Source organism: Phacochoerus africanus, chromosome 7 (genome assembly GCF_016906955.1).
Source record: "Phacochoerus africanus isolate WHEZ1 chromosome 7, ROS_Pafr_v1, whole genome shotgun sequence".
In the NCBI taxonomy this organism is placed as follows: Eukaryota; Metazoa; Chordata; class Mammalia; order Artiodactyla; family Suidae; genus Phacochoerus; species Phacochoerus africanus.
The window spans coordinates 106,110,882-106,132,476 of NC_062550.1; the positions used below are offsets into that span (position 1 = coordinate 106,110,882).

Consider the following 21,595-nt stretch of genomic DNA (forward strand, 5'->3'; position numbering starts at 1 on the left):
AGATTAAGACCGAGTTTACCGTTAGGCAAACAGTGAAGCACCTGATAAAAACCTTAGCAAGGTAGGCACTTTAACGCCCGGTTATGGCCAAATCATATGAAAATATTATTTCAGTTGACTATATCTGTCTATAAAAGTGCATCTTGTACTGAGAGGTTTTTTTTTTTTTTTTTAAACCCGTGATTCATATAAAAATCACTTCTTCCCAAGCCACAGAAAGGCCGTATAAAGGGAAAGATCCAGCATCCCCTTAGTTCTGCCTCTAGGTATTCCTAATCTTTTCAACCAAAGAAATAATAAAAGCATCCCTCAGACATTGTCATCTTTCTTTGAAAAGCACTTTTTACAGGAGTACCCCTAAGTTTCAGCTGATTTTATGCTACTGTCCATCAGCCTGAAATCCTTTTAGAAAATGTTACAAAATTTAAAACATATATACATACGTACATACATATGTACGTATGTATATATCTTCAAATGCTCGTTGAAATGATTTATTTATTTAGACTGACACATACTTCATTTTTATTTTAAAAGCTTTGATCAATTTCAACGGCAAACAAATTCAGTTAGAAAGCATCTCATAGATTAAACTTCTGCTGAGACATATTTATGACAAGCAAATCATTAAAATTTTTTTAAATCACAAGTGTTTCAGGTATTTAATTTTAGAAAGCATTACTTTTTAGCAAAACATGCTTGTAAAACCGACACCTACCTTATGCTATGAAAGTCTAACTTTGGTTTTGGTCTTCTGTACTATTAGACCAAATCTGCTCCGTTATGTAATCCAACTGGGTTTTTTGTTTGTTTGTTTTGTTTTTTGCTTTTGTTCTCCAAGTCATTTAATCACTACCATTAGGAAAAGAAATATTATGTTCCAATTTGGAATTAATGGTATCTCTTTCTAGCTGTTACACACACTGGAAATCATAAGATATATAAGTATTTCATGCTCACGTAATCGTCTGAGTAAAGTGTGAGTTTTTTAAGATTAGATGGCTGTAAAAACCTGTTTTGGGAATTCACTATAAATAGATTTAGTATACTGAACTCAAGAGAGATAAATTGATATTATGTTCATGGTGTCATTAGGCCAAAAGGAAGTTCAAATTAGCCTTCAGATTTCTAACACATTCTGCATTTTATTAATTAATCATCCAGTTCATTCTGCAAATACAATAACAGAGAAGCTACTATATTGTAGTTTTATTTTCAGTTAGCACCAAGTCTAATAGACAGATGTTATAAGTATGATGCTATCCATTTTCATATTTCTTGATTAGAACTATCTGACAATTTGACCAGACAGCATAACTAATATCCTCCATTATAAAATGAAGTTCAAAACTACTCTGCCACAATTCTCAAGTGGTATTTCATGGAATTAGGATTTCCCTTGTAGAGGAGCAACATTTAGTTCTGATAAAAATACATTAAAGTCTAACTGCCATGTTTGCTCTGAAAGACTAATAAGATCTACTAAGATATTCTTTTAAAAGGAGAAAAGATGAAGGTTGTATGAAACGGTTACACTAGAACATTTCATGGGATGACAGGGTAATAATTTCCTGTTATTCACCATTTAAAATCTGCACTCAATCCCTCTATATTGGAATTAGTTCTCACTTTCAGTATATAAAGACTTAATTTTTTTGGAAGTGAAAAACCAAATACTCATATGCATATGGCTTATGCACCACTTCTAAAATTAAACTTTAAGACTCATTTCCATAAATGTCACGAACTAAGCCCAAAGTTTTGTTTCCTACGACAGTGGAAAAACAAGCAAATAAAATCTTATTTTGTTCGCTTGGAAGTCAGTTGGTTTCTCTTTGACTATCTTTTCATGCGTAAACTTGTAAATTTAGTTGTACACACATGAGGCAAATAAGTGACCCTCCTTTTGTCCTTGTAACCAAAAGGTGGCACCTCTAAAAATTAGAGTTAGCTTTCAACAGATATACCAGGTTAAAAAGGGGGGAAAAAGTATTTAAATGTTAAGGCCCTAGAAAGAAAATCCTGTTTTTGTGACTCTAGGTAATTCTACTTAAATAGGAAAGATTAAGTGTTTCAAACGGAAAACTGTTTAGAAAATAAAACATATCATGCTGCCGAGAAATGAAACCAGCTCTTCTCTAGGTCACTGTATAAACTTGTCCACTAAAGATATCTGTTGAAAAAATACTTTCTGGGGTGCACAGACTAGTGTGGAAGATCAGGCAGAGTTGAGAAAGAATCCCTTTTCTCATTCCGAGTGGACAGGTGAAAAAAATATGACTTGGCATCTCCCCTGATAAAACAAAGGAAAAGATTTATCTGGACATTAGTATCTGCTGGCTTCTCTACACCCATGGAGGATTCACCTGGAATGCTTTCCAATTACATTAAACCAAGCACTTCTCTCTACCTCCTCCCATCTGACAGTCATCACTTAGCTGTCTCTGACGAACAACAGCAAAGGAAAGCTTCTATCATCGCTTATGGAATTAGAAATTTCCGAGGCTACCCTCAAGGCTCTGTCCAACAAATACCTTTCAGTTGACCTATCATGCAGGCAGCCAGGGTACATAGTTGTTTTGATATCTTTCTGTATAATACTAAGACATGAGAGCAAAAATATTTCCCCCTTTAAGGTTTTTTTAAACCTAAGACTATCTTCCTACCATTACTTTCTCAACTTTGTTCCAGTACAAGAGTATTCTTGGACAGCTGGGCTTCCATGTGCCTTCGAAACGGAGTACCTAAATTGTGTAAGCATCATATTTACATCTATTAAACATCCTTATTAAAAGAAAATAAGGCAAGGCATGAATTTGATAGGCAAGCAATAAAATGCAAAAGGTGAAATGTGGAACAAAAGTCACAATTTATACACAAATGCAGCTTTAACACAGAAGTTAAATGTTTGCTTTTATTTCAAAGGGTTAATATTCAAGAAAGTCAAAATCAACATGGACACAAAGCTAACCAGATTAGCTTTCTCAAAGTAGAAACCCAAGTCTCCTTACCTCCTGGTGTCACAAATGTTTTGGAACTTTACAGTTTATTTTTCTGTTGTTGTCCTTTTACTTCAACATAAAGGCCCTACCAGAGAACCTCAGAAAGTAATAATTTGTTTTTAATTTTTTTTCTCTACTCGAGAAACCCCTCAAAAGTTGAGATATTACCATTGACGGACCACAGCAAACAGTGAGCCCCAAAGGACAGATGGAAACAGGAAAAGTCGGGTGGTTGGCAGTTAAAGGCAACAGGAATTAAGCAGCTGAAAGTGGGGTGGATCGGGGGTTTATTTCTGTTCCCTTTGAACGAATCAAGTGACAGACATAGCCTCTTGCAAAGCGGAGATCAAGTCAAACTTGACGCTTCCCTCTCTGACAGCCCGGGCTGCACTGCAAGGCTTGTCTACTTCCTTTATTCTGTCTAATTGCTTTCTGTGCTCTAATTTTCGCAGAGGTTGTATTCTGTCTTGTTCTTTTCCCCCTGGGCAGAAAGAAATCTTTCTTCTTTCTTCACCACCTCCCTCTTTCCTCTGAGAAAAGGCAATCTTCTCCTGGGGAGGAGAAGCACTGTGCCTGCTTTGGATGGGAGGAGGGCGAGGATGAGCGACTGAGAAAGGGTTGGGGGGAGGTGAGAGAGTGAGATTGGGTGTGGGGGACGGAGGCGAGGGAAGGAGGAAAGGAAAGAAGATGGGGGATGCCCAGCATCAACTCCGGGCTCGAAATCACGGGCGCTGTGCAAAGCGCTTCTCCAGGAGGTGCACATGTGGACTCATTATGTAGCTCACAATAGGCCGGCCGGAGCTCCCTCTCCAGGTCTCAGTCTCCCACCACTAAAACCCAAGTGTACCCACAGCGAAATCTTGCGGGCGGATTGAAGCAAACAGGCACCGCTGATGGGGCTGTGCGGCCAGTCCCGCTGACTTACCTGGAGGGAGGACCAGGAGGCGGTGCCGGGCTCCGTGCCTACTGCTTTCCCTGTGTGGACCGGTGCGAGGTACACTCGTCCTCTTGCTGCCTCTGCTCTTGGAGGGGCAGCCTGCAACACAAAAGGGGTGTGTGGGTGTGGGTGTGTGGGAGGTTTACCAGGGCCACCAGCTGGTCCCAGCTGGCCGCCCCCACCCTACACACACCTCTTCGGGGCACTGAGCCCCCCTCTCAGTTGGGCACCACCCTAGGGGGCTCGCCCGGGGTGCAGCCGCAAGTTGCCGCTGCCAAGTGCTGCTGCTGCTGCTGCTGCCCCTGCAGAAGGAGGTGGAAAGACACTGGGGGCAGTACTCGGTCTAGAGCATCCCCACACTGCAGCTTCTCCAGGAATCCCTCCAGCGAGGAGGCGGCCGCCCATCATCTCCCAGCCCTCGCCACCTGATTGGTTCCACCTCAGGGTACGCTGTGCCGAGGAGCCAATCCCAGCGCACTAATAATAGGTGGATCCGCTCAGCCAACATTGCCCATCCCAGTTCTGTTAGTGTCTCTCCATCCCCACAGCGGACGGGGACCTGAGGAGGGGTGGGGGAGGGGGCGATCTAAGAGGGGGACAGCATCCAAGGAGACGCAATCAAGGGCATCCGATTAACCTCTGGGTAGTCACCGGAATGCCTCGCAACCTGTTCAGCAAGCCATAAGCACCGGAGGAGAGCCACAGAGACAGCATAATACAAAGCTATTTTTCCCTTTCTTTTTCTTTCTTTTTTTTTTTTTTTTTTACTTTCAATCAAAACCTGCCCTGATACTGAGCATGCCCAGAACGCAACACCACCCTAGGAGTTCGGATGTTTGTGGGTTTGCAGGCAGTGGGGTTTTGAAAATGTAGCAGCGGGGAAGGAGAGGCAGAAGTTTGTCTTTGGCCGTTTGACCCGGTGGAGTTGTGACAGCAGAGCAGGGCGGGTGTCCTCCAGCCGAGCCCCAGGAAAGGGGCCCTCTGGGCTGTGGGAGGCTGATAATCTTATTGTCTTGGTTAGGGCTGGAAGCGATGGTAGAATCATCTGAACCTCGCTAGATGCCTGGAGACTTTTCTTGAAGGGTGCGGTGGATCAGAGATGCAGGAGAAGCTGCTTACCATAGGTGGGGCCGGGGAGCGCGACTCCACCCAGGAGCAGGCAAGGCAAGGGAGAGTGCACTGGGAGTTTTCACTGCGGCGACCAGTAAGTTTGTAGACTTAGATCGCGTGTGACATTGTTGGGGGATGCAGTTTCTGCCCGCGCCCTCCCCCACCTCTCCACCTCTCGCCAGGGCAGTGACGACGAAAGCGTGGGTTCCCTCCTCCTTCCTCTTTCCCCTGAACGATTCTGCTCGGAAGTAAGCAGCTTTTCCCCTGGGAGAGCAGTGCTGACCTGATTGTCTCTAAGCTCTAGGGCAATTTATAGCTTAGTAATACCCAGCGGTACCAAACTGGGAGGTTCGGCGGGCGGGGGCAGGGCTGCGAGCTGGGCAAGGGGCGGAGCGGAACCTGGCTGCGAGGGGAGCCAGCCCTTTCTCTGCTCTACAGGTGAAAGGCTTTCAACATGCAAAGTATTTTCCTTTTTCACTCACTGACCTTGCTTAATGGCCTTTGAACCTCTGATATGTTTTGCTTCCTAGCAGTTTGTGTAAACTTGGTCAATAGCTACAAATGAGAACTCTCCTAATTGGGATCGTTATTTTACGAGAAGATTCTCATGGCATCTCAGTTAAAGAAATAAATAGCTATCTCAATTCCCTAAACCCATCCACTTTGAACTGGAGTTTCATTAACATTGGTTTGCAGAGGTAACTGTATCAAGAATTCAATTAACAGTAACACATTTCTTCAAGTTTTAATTAAATCTCTGTAATTTATGTAATGTTTAAGATCCTTATCCTAAGTATAGGAGAAAAAAGACAGCTTGACATAAACTAATCCATTTAATGACAAATAGATGTGTATTCTCTAAAATTCTAACTACATGTAAATTTGTATCTCCCATTTAAAAATATTCCTCCAATCTTGTTCTAGAATAATTTCATAGTAGGAGAAAGGTAACAGATGTTTAAAAGCAGCTTAAGAATTTGATGAAGAAGAAAGATGAGGAGGAGGAAGAGAAAAAGCAGAATCAATTGTCTAATATTGTTTTCCAATAAATGCCCTCATATGAGATCATTATCAACCTAAGAGATTTTTATTCTGAAAATACTCCTAGCACACACTCTAAATTCCAATAATTAAAAGCTGCATGTTTTTTTAAAAGCTGCATCCAATGGCTACATGCAGAAACATGTAAACTTATATTAGAAGAAATTAATGAATAGAATATGATTCCATCTTTGTTATCTCTGTTCCAGACTCTGATTGTATCGTCAACATATTAGCCAGTTTCTCCTCCTGGCTACCTCACATCCTACCCAATAATCAACTTTCTCAGTGGTCACAATGCCAAACCCTCTGAGTGGTGTTAGATGTTTGTATTCCCAAGTTCCTTGTGGGAGACTGCCCTCTAACACACGAAATGGATGCAAACTGTTACATTTGGAATGGATGGGCAGTGCAGGGAATTGTGTGTGACTGGGTCACTTTGCTGTACAGCAAAAATTTAAGAAACTTGGAAATCACCTATACTTCAAAAAATAAATAAAGTTCCCATGCTACAACTGGGAAAAAAAAAAAACAAAATGCATAGTATCTGGGGGGGAAATGGGTTTTATATATATATATCATAATTAACTTTAGAATAGCACTTCTGATAATAAATATTAAGAAGTCACTACTTACATCCTGGATATAGGTACACTGTAGTTTTTGCAGAACGAAGATTTTAATTCTCTCTCCTGTTCTTCTGTTCTCCCCAAGCTCCAAGAATGAGCTAAACACTGCCCCCTGGATTGACGTATCACGCTATTACGCTATTACGGTACAAAATGTACATCACATCTTTGCCTTTAGAGCCTCCTTGGCTCCATTAAAAGGATGATTAGGTCAATTGGCTTTTGTCTTCATCTTATTTCTCAGGTACTCTCAAAATCTAGAACCCCTGGATCTTACGCTACTGAGACTGAACTCATCCCCTGGTTATATGGTATTTAAAAAAATCAATTGCTATTTTCAGAATTGTTTTTATCTATTTTGTTCAATGTTTTAGTTCCTCATTCTTTGCTTAAAAAACACTTTCGTTCATTTTTTTTCTTCATATTTTTGCTCTGAGAGCTCATCGTCATTTTCTTTATTCCTTTTTCAATGGACTCATCTATTTACTACTTTAATGTTCCCTTTGCTATCTATTTTAGGCTACAGGATCAGAATAGAAATTAAATTGGATTGGGGCACTGAGGAGAAAAGTGTGTCTTATGGCAAGGGTGGGAATTAGAGACTTTAGAAACGAGAAATTCATTAAGTGCAAACTTAGTCAAGGTTTTCACAGACCACAGAGAGAAAAGATTAGAGCGTTACCAAGAAAATTCTCCGTGTTGGCGGAAAGGCTTGTACATCCTGCTTGATCAAGGGTACTGAAGTGTTGCATCTACTCAACACTCTCATATATCATTAAACTTTATATCTGTAATAACCACACTAGTTGTCTGATAAAATCTATTCCTAAGTGTCACTACTAAGGATTGTGGAAAAAAAATGAAAAGAATAACCAATTTTTCTAGAGTTTGCCTATGTAGATTTTATTTATATAGATTCATCTTATTATTCTTTTCATTTTATACCTATGCATTTTCACATTTTCTGCCACCACCTTCCAAGATACTGCCTTCCCACCACCACCCGCCCCCAACCCCTTTACAGGACCGAGGATGGATTAAATGTGTGTTTTCTGGATTAAAATTCTGCATACAATTCTAGATTCAACACCAATTGTCAATGTGATCTTGAAAAATGTGCTAAACTCCTCCAAACCTCAGTTTTCTTACCTATATTATGTACATAAGGATAAAACGTTACAACATCTATCTTTAGTTTTTTTCATGTGTCTAAGAGTGTGAACAATGCAATGTAAATAAAATGCTAGTTCCAAGCACACAGCAAAGACTTAATGACATTAGCCATTATTATTATTTTATCAATATCATTCTTATTTTTTTAGATTTTTAGGAGATAGAACTTCTTCCCATCATCCAATCCATTTAAGCCAACACTGTGGTGTACACTCTTGGGGTGTTGAAGTTAGATAAGAATTAACACATGTTATACGAACTTGTTTAATACGTAAAGCATCTATCGTCTTCTATCCTACATGTGTTGGTCTTAGACTGAAAGCTTCTAGGAGAGGAATAATTTTTACAGAATGTGCTTTGAAGCATCGTTTTATTATTAATATTTAGTTTACATTACTCTTTAAAACTAAGAAAAATCTAATTCTAGTGCTAAAAACATGAACACCTGTTTTGGGGAAGCCAGTGGAACCATACACATGTTTTAAAACTACTTAAAGGCGGTGGAGTTATCCATTTTGGCTTCCTTTCCCTCAAGATCCTTTGGCCTGACAGTATTGCTAGTGATTTTATAGCCAGCTGGTAAGGAAAAAAATGCCATAATGAGATAAAAAGAAATTAACCACATGGATTTTTAAGCTGGACACCCACAGTTTTAAATAAAGAGAATTTAGAATTGAAAGAAGGAAAAAAGAAAATGAATACAGATGGGAGTGAAGTAAAGTCTTGGTCTCTGGGGCAGAGCGTACAAGGCCCATAATTGAACCGCAATACTTTACAATTTCTAAAGAAAAGAAAATAAAGAGCTAGCAGTATTCAATGCGGCTTTACAAAAGGCTTTTCTTAAAGTTATGGCTAAGAAAATATTGAAAATGAAAAAGAAGACAGTGACTCAAAAAGTAATATACTGTGTCAGGCTATTAAGGTTAGCAAGGAAAATGCTATTTAAGTGAATCTATCTCAAGGGCAAAATAAAAGTTGTCTGAGCTAATGTTAGCCAAAGGTTTTTGAAAGAAAAACAATATACTTTCAAATACTCTGTCACACAAGGAATATACTATGGCAAAAACAAATTTCCTAATAAACCAAGAGCAACATTAACTTCTATATTAATTCCTTTTAAAATGAGAAGAATTCTATTTAACTGAACACATTAGAGAACCGTAAATCAACTACTGCCTTCAAAGTATGTAAAAGAAAAAAATAGTATCCAGAGGGCTAATTTACTTACCAAAATCCATAGAAATAGTTAAGGTAGAGTGAGGGTGTGGAGAGGGACTACTAGTCTATGTTTCAACAATCTAAGATGTCTTAATAACACTGTTTAGTAGAAAAGCAGGGCAGATACTCAAGACTTCAAAATTTGATTTGGAATGGTCTTTAGTGTTCCAAGAGAGGGCAGGAAAAACAGAGATAGGTCTAGTCCATTCCTGGAAGAGTTTTTGCAGCATAGACAACCTGGCTTTGCTTCTATAACATATGTGCATCCTGGTCCATTGTTTCTAATTTGCCTAATACTAAATGAAGCATCAGAAACTGGTAGGCTCTTCAAGAAAAAGTTCATTTACTGAATGAATACTGAGCAAAAAAGAAAAGTAAGCAAGAACCAGGTTCTCTACCTCTAGCCCCAGAAAGAAAAGACTTTCATGGGTCTGGACATGCTTCCTTTTTGGATGTTGAAGACCTTTTACAGAGGTGACAGGGGCCTGAGTGATTGGTCTCTTGGTCTGTGAGCATTGTTCTATACCAAGGCAGTTGAAGCCTATTGCGGAAGCAATGATAATGGCATCTCCTGGACCACATTGTCCATTATGTGTATTCCCATGTTTTCTATATTAAGCAAGAATAGAGGAATATATTTGGGTATAGGGAAGTCAATAGGATATAAATACTTAAAATATTTTTGAGAAACTGAAACAGAATTAAGTAATTCTCCAACATCACGTAGTACATCTCAATGCCCAAGACAAGAGAGCATTAAGAGAAATTTAAGATGCATTCAAAACAAAACAAAAAACAAACAAAAAACCAAAACGGTGACTATTTCAAGGACTCCAATCTTACCCTAGTAGACTCCAGACATACATATTAAATTGAAAGACATATAGGAATAGCTTAAATAACATTTATCAATATAATTATCTCATCATAACCAAGGGAATGCGTGAAACCAGAACAGGGATATTTTGCTAGACACATTCCTTAATGAATAAGGTCGCTGAGTATTGAAAATTATCTTTGCCATCACCCATTTGCTCTTCCTTGTCTGAGACTCCTTACCTGCACCACCAAGGCAACCACTATCCCGTAATTTGTTTACCATTATCTTACTAGTCTTTATAGTTTTACCATATATATGTAACTCTAAAAATGGTCATTTTCAGTTTTCCTATCTCTGAAGTCTTTATAAATGGAATTGTGCAGTAACATAAATTTCTTCAACTCACAATTATATGAATATATCATGGCTTTTACCCATTCTTCTGTCTGTAGATATTTGCATCGTTTTACGCTTACACACACAGGACTGTGATGGCCACTTTCAGCCATGCCTTTGTTTTGCATGTGCCTAAGTTTAACTTAAGTATATACCTAGAGGAAGAAATGGACCCAGGTTTTATATATTTTTATAATTGAGGGAACCTATTTTAAAATAGAGTCCAAAATTAGACATGGAAGAATATATTTACTAGGAATTTTTACAGTTATTGCAAATTTTCACTGACAATATGGCCCACATTGTATATTTCATAGAGGGGACTCATTTCTTTTGTAACTAGACATCTGTACCTCTTCGTCTACCTTACCTACTTCTCTCATCCTCAGGATTCCCTTCCCCTCTGGCAACAGCCTACTTATTCTCTATAGCTATAAGTCTGTCTCTGGTTTGTTACATTTATTCATTTGCTTTGTTTTTAGATACTGTATAAATGAAATCATACAGTATTTGTCTTTTTCTGATTTATCTCACTTAGTATAATACCCTTTAGGCCTAAACATATTGTCAAAAATGGCAAGGTTTCCAAGTTTCCTTGTGGTACAGTGGGTTAAGGATCTGGCATTGTCACTGCAATGGCTCAGGTACGTGCTGTGGCACAGTTTCGACCTCCGGCCTGGGAAATTCCACATGCCACAGGCACAGCCAAAAAAAAAATAAAATAAAATAAAAAAGGGGCAAACTTTCACTGCTTTTTGTGGATGGGTAATATTCCATTACATATACACTACATCTTCTAATTTATCGATGGATGAACTTAGGTTGCTATTGTAATTAAAGCCATAATGAACACAGAGGTACACATATCTTTTTGAATTAGTGTTTTTGTTTTCTTCACATAAAAAGCCAGGGGTGGAATTGCTAGATTATAAGGTAATCCTATTCTTAATTTTTTGAGAAAACTCCAATTTTGTTTTCTATAGTAGCTGTACAAATTTGTATTCCCATCAATAGTTCCCTTTGCTCCACATGCTTGCCAACACTTGTTATTTGTTGTCTTTTTGCTAGTAGCCATTCTGACAGGAGTGAGGTGATATTATGTTTATTTGCATTTCCTTGATAATTAGTGATGTTGGGCACATTTTCATGTGCCTGGGGGCCATCTTCATGTTTTATTTGGGAGAAAAGTCTACTCGGGTCCCCTATCAATTTCTTTTCCTTAACCATTTTTTAATCAGGTTTTTTTCTGATATTGAATTTTATGAGTTGCCTATTTTGAAATATTAACTCCTTATTAGATATATAGTTTGCAGATCTCTTTAGTAAGTGGCCTTTTTATTTTATTGATAGTCTCCTTCACTGTGAAAATCTTCTTAGTTTGATATCGTCCAATTTATTTATTTTTGTGTTTGTTGTTTCCTTTACCTGAGGAGAAAGATCCAAAAAATTACTGCTAAGACTAATATCAAACAGCATACTGCCCATGATTTCCTATACTAGTTTTATGATTTCAGATCTTACACCCAGGTCTTTAATCCATTTTGAATTTATTTTGTATATGGTGTGAGAAAGTAGTTCAGTTTGGTTCTTTTGCATGTAGCTGTACAGTTTACCTAGCTATTGAGGAGGCTGTCTTTTTTTGCACTGTATACTCTTGCCTCTATTGTTAAAGACTAAAAGATCATACAATCAAGGGTTCCTTTCTAGGCTCTCCATTCTAGTCCATTGATCTATGTGTCTGTTTTTTGTGTCAGTACCATAATGTTTTGATGACTATGGATTTGTAGTATAGTTTTAAATCAAGGAATGTGATACTTCAGCCTTGTTTTCTCAAGATTGCTTTGGCTATTCAGAGTCTTTTGTATTTCCACACAAATTTTAGAATTATTTGTTCTGGTTCCATGAAAACTGCCATTGGTATTTTGATAGGATTCACATCACATTGGTAGGTTGCCTTTGGTAGTAGTGTCATTTTAACAAAATTAATTGTCAAATCCATGAACATGGTATATCTTTCCATCTGTTTGTGACATCATTTTCTTTTGTCAGTGTTTTATAATTTTCCAAGGGCAGTTTCTTTACCTCCTTAGATTTATGACAAGATATTTTATTCTTTTTGATGTGATTATAAATGGGACTATTGTAAGTATGAGCTTATAATAACTCTTAATTCTTTCATCTATTATTTCTGCATTGTTTTCCTTTTGATTTTTCCCCTCTCCTTATTATTGATTTTTCTCAATAAATAATTTAACCAAGCATGAATTGATCTAAATTTGGGGACATTAACTTTGCTGTACTACCTCTTCCTAAGGCTGTAAGTTAGATATTTGTTCATAAAAGAGAGACTGCAGTAAAATTAAAATGTACACAATTGAGATTTCTATGATTTGACTTTGGTTAAATAATGTGTCTGCAAGATGCAGCCTTATTAGGTCTTTTATCAAAATGAGTCTGAATGTTTTGGCATGACTAATATAAACATTAAAAATGCAAGAATTAAGAGCTTTATATAGTCTGCTCAATGATTCTTGCTTACATTGTTTTATTCTTTTCAAAATGCCTCTTTCCCTGCTTAAGTATAGGTTTCTCAGATGAACATTCCATGTGTTAACACTTTCACTTACACTGCAGGGTTTTCAAAACATTTAAAAAATGAACTATAATTTTTATTTAAACTCAAATAGAATGAATGTAGTTAATCTCAAACTTAATGTGTAAGATTATAAGTTTTACATAGTACTTTAAATTTTTTATAGCATTTATCCATTTTCAGAGCACATACTAAATATTGCTAAAATAAAAATGATTAAGCAATCTACACTGTTAATATCCCCAGAAATTGCAAGAAATTTAACTTTAAAAAATAAAATTGTTTATAGTTAAATTATAGTTTTTTTTCTTTAACTAATTGTCTTAAACAAGAATTTTTTTATAAACTGACTCATCTCAATTCTGATATTTTCCAGGCAGCCCATTATAATAAACCCATTTCATATCATTTCTCCACTAAAAATATCTTCTGAATGACTGAACACATTTGTTTGCTTGCTTTTTGCAAAGTTGTTAGAATTTTAAGTTATTTATCCTTTATAATTATAAGATTAGGACTTAATAGGGATTTAATACATGACATTTATGGAAAGTTATTGCCTATCTACTTATTATATCTGTAAGTCTGCAGCTGAAAATCAGGTTATGGGTCTGTGAGCATTATTGAGAAGAAATGGACATGAAATAGAGAGAGGCAAAAACAAGCTAGAAACTTCCAGGATCTTTCTGTGACATGTCGTTTGCTAGGTTCTATATGATACCATGACTGAGCATGAGGACCTTCGAAGAGCAATAGCTACAGCTTCAATTCTGTCTTCCATACATCACAGGGTGCCTCTGAACTAACACTATTTTGGTATCATACACAGAAGAAGATTCAGTAAAACACGCTTCTCATCTAACTACTGACACAGAAATATGTGAGAGTGATAAGTAAACAAATCTATAAAAACATTCTTAGAATAAATTAATTTACCAAGTTTTCTAGATAAACGGTCAATAGACAATATGTCTATTAGAAACAAATAATTAGAAGCTATATTAAATATTATATCATTTCAAAAACATCCAGGGATACTAAGTACCTAGAAATACATCTAACAAAATATGATTATTATCTCTACGCTAAATTTTATAAACTTAGTTAAGAAAGGAATTAAATCATATGATTAATGAAAAAATACTACATCCCTATATTGGTGGGATAAATAAGAAGATGTAAAAATCTCCCATATTAATTTATGGATCCAATTTACTACCAGTTTTAATGTAAATTGACAAGCTTATTAAAAATGTATAAGGAGGCATAAAAGTTTTATAGTTTCTATGAAATTCTCAAGTTTAAGAGAGTTGAAAGTCTTACAATACTTGATATGAAACGTACTATAACGCTTCAAACTCAAAATTGTGTGTTGCTGGTACAAGAATAGACAAAGAGTCCAACGGATCTGAAAGCAGAGACCACAAACACTGTCACATGTGCATAGTCACAGGACTTGTGTCAGAGGCATGTCTGTAACTCAGTGGGGAAAGGATTTACTTTCAACAAATGATGTTGAACCTATTGGCTTATTTATCCAGTTAGATAACTGTAAATAGATCACAGATCTAAATGTGAGAAGAAAAAAACAGTAAAACCTCTGAAATAAATCACAGTAAACATCAGCAGCAGCCTGGGGCAGGGAAAGAACTCTCAAATTAAACACAGAAATAGCTAACCATCAATGGAAAGATTGTCATAATGGACTTCATTAAAGTAAGAACTTCTGACCATCAAAGATTAGAAGAGTGAAAAGGCAGATCGCAAACGGAGAGAAGTTATTTTTAATGCACATATCTGGAAAAGGATTCAAACCCAGAACACTTAAAGAATTCCTAGCTTCTTAGAACAAACTAGGAAGTATACAGGAAAATACCAATTAAACATCATCAATATTAAAAATCTCTTTAGAAGAAACTTAAGAAATGGAATAGGCAAGTCACACACTGGGAAATATTATTCACAAACATGTATCTGTTTGTGTCCAGAATATATCCACATTTTCTACCACACAATAATAAAGATAGCTATTTTGGTTACTAGTATTCCATTGTATATATGAACCACGTTTTCTTAATCCATTCATCTATCAATGGACATTTAGGTTGTTTCCATGTCTTGGCATTGTGAATAGTGCTGCTATGAACATAGCAGGTGGATGTATCTTTTTGAGTTATAGTTTTGTCTGGATATATACCCAGGAGTATATTGTGTGATCATATGGTAGTTGTATTTTTAGTTTTCTGAGGAAACTGCATACTGTTTTCCACAGTGATTGTACCAATTTGCATTCCCACCAGCAGTGTAGGAGGGTTCCCTTTCTTCATTCCCTCTCCAGCATTTGTTATTTGTAGACTTACATAATGCCATTCTCAGCTATGCAGATGCAAAGAGAGATTCTCATACTAAGTGAAGTCAAAAAGAGAAAGACAAATACTATATGATATCACTCATATGTGAAATCTAAAACATAGCACAAATGAACCTATGCATAAAACAAAAACAGACTCAGACATGGAGAACAGACTTGTATTTGCCAAGGGGGAGAGGGGAGAGAATGGGATGGACTGGGAATTTGGGGTTCATGCAGGCAAACTATTACATTTAGAATGGATAAACAATAAGGTCCTACCATATAGCACAGGGAACTATAGCCAACCCCTTGGGATAGACAATGACAGAAGAAAACAAAAGAAAGGGAATGACTGAGTCACTTTGCCATACAGAAGAAATTAACATAGCGGCATTAAACAACTGTATTTTAATTAAAAAAGACAGCTAAACAATTAAAAATGGTGCACAGAGTTCAACAGATAGTTCACCTAGGAAAATGTATGATTAAGTACATGAAAATGTGCTCAAATCATTAGTGTTCAGAAAAGCAAATTAAAAAACACACATAAAATATCCCTACAAAACCTCCCAATAAAGAAAAGTGCAAGAGCAGATCTCTTTACAGTCAATTTCCCCAAAATTTTATAGAAGAATTAAATCAAATACTTCTCAACTTTCTTTCAAAAATTAAAAGAGGAAGAAATACTTTCTTCACACATTCTTTGAGGCTAACCTGACAAAAAGCCAAAGACATCACAAGGAAAGTACTGACCAATATCTCTTATGAATACAGATGCAAAAACCTTGGATAATATACCAGCAAACTGAATCTAATAGCCTATTTAAAGGATTAAACACCATGATCAAGTGGCTTTTATTCCTTGAAAGCAAGAGTGGCTAAACACACAAAAATCAACATAATACAACCCATTAATGAAGGAAGGTTAAAAAAATATGGTCACCTCAGTTGAGGCAGAAAAAACAGTTCACAAAATCTAACCCCCTTTCCCTCTTCCTTCCTTCCTTCCTTTCTCCCCCTCCCCCTTTCTCTCTTTTCTTCCTTTCTTCTTTCTAATGCCTGCACCTGTGGCATATGGAAGTTCCCAGGCGAGGGGGCAAATTGGAGCTGTGGCTGCAGGTGTACGCCACAGCCATGGTAAGACTAGATCCTAGCTGCATCTGCAACCTGTTCCGGCAGCTTGTGGCAACACTGGATCCGTAGCTCACTGAGCAAGGCCAGGGATGGAACCTGCATCCCCACAGAGACAGCAACTGGTCCTTACCCCGCTGAGCCGCAATGGGAAATCCCTGAAATTTTTTCTTTAAAGGAGCTATTTGCAGCCTAGCATCTATATAGGAAAATTACAGGTGCATTTTTATACTAAATCTAGCTTAGTATACTTCCTAGTTAACTCTGAGATGTTTTCGGAAACCAGAGATGCCTCTCCTCAATGAATTATCAGTGCATCCCCTCAATCTGACAATAACAAACAAATCAAGTCTGAAGAAAAACTCTGAGGTCTTTTTATTCTGTTTTTGTTTTTTGTTTGTTTGTTTTACATTATAACCCTATTTATTTAGCTGCCTCATATCATCCTTTAATCATGCAGAGTCCTCTAAATTTTCCATGTGCTTTCAAAATTGTAGTGTTTAGCACCTGTTGCAAGCTTTGACTCTAGCTAAGTAGCTCCTAAATTCAAGTCAGTTTATAACATTTACTTCTAGACCATTTTAAAGTTATTTTAAACTTAATTGCAAATCCTCTGAATTTATGGGTTCCAGCTTTGTAGGATTACAAAGTTGGGGTATTTTCTATTTGGTGAGATCCAGGAAAAAAATGGAGCAACACACATATGTCCACATCCCTGTTTGACCACAGGTTCATTTACAAAGCATATGCCAATTTCGCGCTTTTCTATAGTTTTTCAAAATGTGGATTAATGTTCATGTTCAGATTTTTTTTTTTTAATTCTCAAACATATACTGCTGCAGGAGTTCACTTTTTCTTTTACTCCAATGTACTGTAGAAAGTTTTCTGATTCAGAATAATTATGTGGCGTTCCCATCGTGGCGCAGCAGAAACGAATCTGACTAGGAACCATGAAGTTGCGGGTTTGATCCCTGGCCTTTCCCAGTGGGTTAAGGATCTGGCTTTGTGAGCTGTGGTGCAGGTTGCAGACGCTGCTCGGATCCTGCATTGCTGTGGCTGTGCTGTAGGCCGGTAGCTACAGCTCCAATTCGACACCTAGCCTGGGAACTTCCATATGCAGCAAGTGCAGCCCTAAAAAGCACTAATAATGATAATAATAATAATTATGAAAGCATTTTCTACTGTAAGATCTTCAGGCGTATTAAGTTTTTTATTTTTTTGTACACTGAAAAATCTGTTAAATATATTAATAAAATTTCTTGTTTCTTCACTGTTCATTTAACGTAAATGCTTTTCCTATATGCTTTAGAGTTTTAAAATTATATAAATAATATGATTAACAAATTATGACCTCCTTTATAGAATATATAATTCTCTGTGATTATGATTCTTAAAACTGTACAATTTTTATTTAGGCTCCCAAATAATCAGAGCTTTAGTATGTAACCATCTAGAAGCAACAGTAAAATTACAATTTAGTGAGCATCATTAAGTGATGATATGATGCACATTTGATACTTTATTTTGCTTCATATCAGTAGAATATAAAGTTGAAGATATTGATACTTATGAATTATTTAAGGATTATAAGAACAAAGTAATAAAGCCATAGTCTTTGAATAGGTACTTTTATTTGAACATGGAAAACTTGACTTATAATCACAAAAAAAACCCCTTGATATGCCTTCTTCTTTTTAAAATAAAAAGAGACACTGATTACACTGCAATGTCAGATGAAGAAAGGGATTATATTAGAAAATGTAAAAACTAAAAAAAATGTTTTTTCCAGGAACAATAGTAGTAGCAAAAACATTTAAGTCAAATACAAATAACGTGACTTTAGGTTTTAAAGGGATATAGCACTCTAGCTATTTCAATAAAAGATTGAATGGATGGTGTACAGGGAACAGAAAATAATAATTCCATGTAGCACTTGGAGTAACTAATTTGTCTTACAAAGCATTTTGAATTTCTGTAAAATATTTTAGCCAATGCTATTTAGATGGTTTCATTTTATTTGAAATCTCATAGCAGTACAATAGCAGATGCAAACTACTATATATAAAATACATAATAAGGTCCTACTATGTAGCACAGGGAACTATATTCAGTATCTTGCAATAAACTATAATGGTGTTATTATTTTTTTAATACAGACATGAGTTTCAGTAGAGTTATGCAATTTGTCCTATGTTCCATAACAACTAAGTGGCAGCCCTAGATCAGAAAGCCAGGCACAATGCTCTTGATCATTATGCTACTAGGCTAGGGACAATGCTTTTGATCACTAGGGACAATGCTTTTGATCACTAGGGACAATGCTTTTGATCACTAGGGACAATGCTTTTGATCACTAGGGACAATGCTTTTGATCACTAGGGACAATGCTTTTGATCACTAGGGACAATGCTTTTGATCACTAGGCTACTGATGTCTCACTACACTTATTGACATGGTGCCTATTTATAATGTATTAATTATACCATTATTCAGGATACAAACTGGGAAAATAAAATATATAGCTATATCTTAAAATATTTCCAGCAGCTGTTTCCTAGAGCAAGGATTTATAGTAATTCTAAATTATATTTTTCTTTCATTTTGCCTAATTTTCTATAATATTTGTATTCAATTAGAAAATAAAAGATGACGGATATCAAATGTTCTTAATGGTGAATAAATAAATGTGTGAGGAAAAACAAAACAAAAAATATAATCATATAAATAAATATGAATGGTTATTAACTAAAATATTAATAGGGCTTAGGGTTTATATTTACCCTCTAAATTACAGGAAAAAAAATCCCTAAATTCTTTCTTATCTTTATATGCATATTTTTCTTGAGTGATATGTTACATAAGCCATAAAAATGTAATGAAAATTTAAAATAAAAATGTGATAAAAAATGAGGGAGTTCCCATCGTGGTGCAGTGGTTAATGAATCCAACTAGGAACCATGAGGTTGCGGGTTCGATCCCTGCCCTTGCTCAGTGGGTTAAGGATCCGGCGTTGCCCTGAGCTGTGCGTAGGTTGCAGACGCAGCTCTGATCCCGTGTTGCTGTGGCTCTGGTGTAGGCCAGTGGCTATAGCTCTGATTAGACCCCCAGCCTGGGAACCTCCCATATGCTGCGGGAGCGGCCCAAGAAATGGCCAAAAAAAAAAAAAAATGGCACAATTTGCTTTACTTGCACTGTATGCCCAGTGTTTACAGGCAATCATGACAGCAGTATGGAAACTTAACCGTAAGCCTTCCTATCCGACAGCAAAGTAAACCGCTTAGGTAGAGCACAGATAATTTAAGGATGACACAGTCAGTGTTCCCCAGAGTACATAATTTTCATTCCATTACCACAGCTGCAAAAAGGACAATACTCAGCCACCTGCAAATTTCTTTAAAATACGTCCTAGGATAATCTCAGCCTGCAATTTAGTAGCTTTCTCTTAAGACACAAACCAGTTTAAATTACCAAAGTTCTCCTGGTTTCACTAGTTCAAGGAGTCTAAAATTATGTTTTCACAGAGCAAAGAGAAATAGCCACTGGACATGAAAGTTTTAAGACTCTATACCCCAGAGGAAACACTGCTGTAAGTTAGGGTAAGCTAAGCTCAAGATTTGTCTTTGTGAGTTATCTGAACCCCAGACTCTTAGACATCAAGTTTATAAATATGAATAGATAGCTTATCTATTACTCTTTCAATTCCAAAGCAAATCTCACCTCTCCTCTACTTTACTGAAAAAGATCATAAAAGCGGATAATCACAATGACATGAAAATTTTAGATTAGCTAATCAAATAGCTTATTTAAAAAAATCTGTTAAATCTGGCCTAGTCTATATTCCCATTGTCACTTTTCTTACTAACACCTGGGAGATATATTAATAATGCATTTTGAGTTATTTCTCAGGGGGCCAGAATCAATGACTAAGAACTACTACTAAACAAAGTAAAAAATATCATTGATGGTGATTTTGATTTCACAATATTTTTATCATCATAATGTTTATTAAAAGATCTATTAAAAGTCTATCATACTAATTTAACTGGGAAAACCTAATAGATTGAGATTGGATAGCTTCCACTAATTAAACATAGGAAATTTATAACCAGAGCCTTAGTTGCTGTCATTAATAATAAAAAGTATAATGATGGATATATTAATTACAAGCAGAAATCAATGACATCATTAATGAGTGAAATTAAATCTTCAATATAAAATTTAAGAAAATTTTCGGCTTTTTTTTAGAATTCATTGATATTGTAATCTTAGTTAATGTATCTCACTCATGATAATTTAAAATTGTGTACACTAATTTGAAGTGCTATAGGGATAAACCATTCCTGTTTCCTTCCTTCTGAATGTGTTCATAGATATCACATTTCTTCCTTATTCCTCTGGTGGCAGGCTCTTTTGCAAGTAAAAAACTTTCCAGTTGGTCAATCACTCTATTTCTGTGGGTTCAGTGAGCAAAGTAATTTTGATTCATCCATTATGTCCTTCCTCTTAACTTTTATCAGTATTAAAGGAACTATTTGCTTCTCTATCTGCTGGCCTTTAATTCTGCATTTCAACTGGTCTAGGAACCAGGCAGTTAAGAAGGACACTCTTTATTTGGCTTCCTCAAGGAATCTCACCTAGAGCATTTTATGCATTGAGAGTGTCAAGTTTGCCATCTCATCTTCATCTTTCCTATGGTAAATCTTTCATATGTAGGAGAAAGATGATTAGTAAACAAGAGAAACCAATTATTTTTCAAATGAGCATGTGATTCAATGAATCAACTAAAAGCAGAAAAGTCAATACTCTATTACTTCCTATCATCAATCCAAAAGCATTGAGTAAGTGTTTGTCATTCTGTGAAATGCTGGCAAAAAAAGAAATAAGACTTAAGTGACATTGGCAAGAAGGCAGAATAGGAAACCCTGAACTTCCCCTAACTCCCCTCCCCAATTACAGGCATATAAATTTAACAGCAATAGAATTTGTGAGAAATGCAGAAACTAATTGAGGGCCTGATGTAGTCTGGATAAGTTACAAAACCAGCTACATCAAAACTGGTCATAAACTTGGAGATATTGTCTTGCCATAATCCCTACCCTGAAACATTGTCATACAACTGAGAGGAAACCCCCAGCTCCCAGACTGTCTTTGAGGAGAAAAAGAGTATCCTAATTTTTGGGGTGCTTTCCAAG

General features: G+C 36.5%; 1 protein-coding gene across 1 annotated transcript in view; it reads right to left on the minus strand.

Moving 5' to 3' along the window:
* Nucleotides 1-4,307, minus strand: part of SYT1 (synaptotagmin 1) — a 523,537-nt gene extending 519,230 nt beyond the window's left edge. The window contains exons 1-2 of the mRNA XM_047788370.1: nt 4,133-4,307; nt 3,928-4,038 (exon numbers count right to left, since the gene is read on the minus strand). The gene's annotated coding sequence lies outside the window, so the exon portion shown is untranslated. The remainder of the gene's footprint in view (nt 1-3,927; nt 4,039-4,132) is intronic.
* Between the last annotated feature and the right edge of the window lie 17,288 nt (nt 4,308-21,595).